Raw genomic sequence first — 1,880 nt, 5'->3', positions numbered from 1 at the left:
TAATCGCTAAATCACCAAAATAGGCAAATTCTGCAGGTACTACAAATTTCTTTAAAATACAGAATGACTGTATTTTAAAATATATCCCAAAATTATATTCCATCTTTCGTTTTACCTTTGTCGCGCACGAGAGGGGGTCACCCTGTTTTCGAAAGTTGGAATATGGTGTCACCTTGTTTTCGAAAGTTGGAATGGGGGGGGTCAGCCAATTTTTGATATCGGCCGCGCGAAAAATAATCCACCGCCCCTCCCGAAGAAACTGACCAGCCCCTCAATGATCTCTCCTGTCCGAGTGCGGGGAAAGGGGAGGGGTTTAAGGGGTAGGGGGCAGGCGAAGGCATTACATTTGCAAAGGCATGCGCAGTATCGGTCCTGGCCCAAGAAGTGACTCTCGTATAATTTTTCTTTTGTGTAATTTCAATGTGTACATATGCCGTGATGTGTCCAGCCTTTAGTAATCACCTTCTCCTCTATGACTCCTAAAAACGCTCTCACGAGAAGTGATGACCCTCCCCACTCCTCCCAAAGCCTGCTTAGCCCCTGTAATTTCGGTCCAGTCCCTACCTACACAAGTTTCATGTATCTCTGTATGTGGGACATATTCCGAGTCTATAGAAGAGACTGTTCGTTGTTCAGGGAAAGAAACGACAATTTTTTTCTCCCATTGGCTAGGAATCGCTCTAAACTTTGATTCGAAGTTCTGGTAAGCTACTACGGATGTCCACAATTTAAATTCGGAAATTGCCTCCGGGCCGTTGGCACGGAGATCAAAGATCGTCTCTGAGTGTTTACTAACAATCGTTTTCTTCTATTGGTGGTATTTGATATTAATTTCCGACAGCAACATTCTCAGATACTTTCTTCGATCTAGTCTTTCATGTCATTTTTGGTAAAAATACACCCAGGGCAAATGGGCAACATTTGACAATCTTAAATTTTTAAATCTTTCATCATCTGGTGCAGGATGTCGGATTAAAATGTAACTCCACTTGTAGTGGCAATCAGGCTGTAGACAAGGAGTCCCATGTGCTGTTTTTGTTTATGGCCATCTTGGCAAGAACTGCTCTAAGCATCATGAAGCGTATGCTAAGCTTAAACAAGTACTACAGTTAAAATGTAACTATATGTGTAGTGGCAGTAAGCGGGACAATGAGCTCCATTACACTGTTAATTTGTTTATATGTGCAACGTGGCAAGAACTGCTCTCATCATATGCTAAGGGACTGGACACAAATTACAGGGGGGGGGCGGTGTTTTTTGGGGGTGGGTCGCCATTTTTCGCGCAAGCAATTTTGAAGGGTCATAAAATTTTGTGCAAGCCTATGGGGGAGGGTAACCTTTTTTATGCATCAAAGCTGAAATTGCATGTGCACGTATTGAAGAATATGGAATACTGAAAAAAAGAAAAAATACCTCCTGGCACTTTCATTTTCTGTCATTTCCATTTTCAGCGCGCCCTTGGGAGCAAGTTTAAGGGTATAATAAACAATGTATTGATGATCCAAGCAGCAACATTGATTTAAGTTGTCATGATTTCTACTTATCCAACTCCTCTATTGTACATATAAACTGTCCCCTGTAATGACGCTTTCAATAACAATTTGGGAGATCACTTATTTGATATCATTCTCCCATTGACAATACATTGGGTAAAGGTCGGTGTCAAATGTTCATGTAGCTGTATGTACATTTTTTATTTTTTGAAGACATTGACAGAATACAAACTATTCAGAATAGTGTAAAATGTCAACAATAACAACTGGAAGCTTCGGGTCGAACAACTTTTGAATAACAATTTAGGATCAGATAATCTATGAGTTATTTGTAGTTTCCTCATAGCCTACAATGTATAGTGAATCAACATTTCGGTGAAATTCCTT

The sequence above is a fragment of the Ptychodera flava genome, chromosome 18, assembly GCF_041260155.1.
Source record: "Ptychodera flava strain L36383 chromosome 18, AS_Pfla_20210202, whole genome shotgun sequence".
NCBI lineage: Eukaryota > Metazoa > Hemichordata > Enteropneusta > Ptychoderidae > Ptychodera > Ptychodera flava.
The sequence above is the reverse complement of the archived record's forward strand: the minus strand, read 5'-3'. Positions refer to the sequence as shown.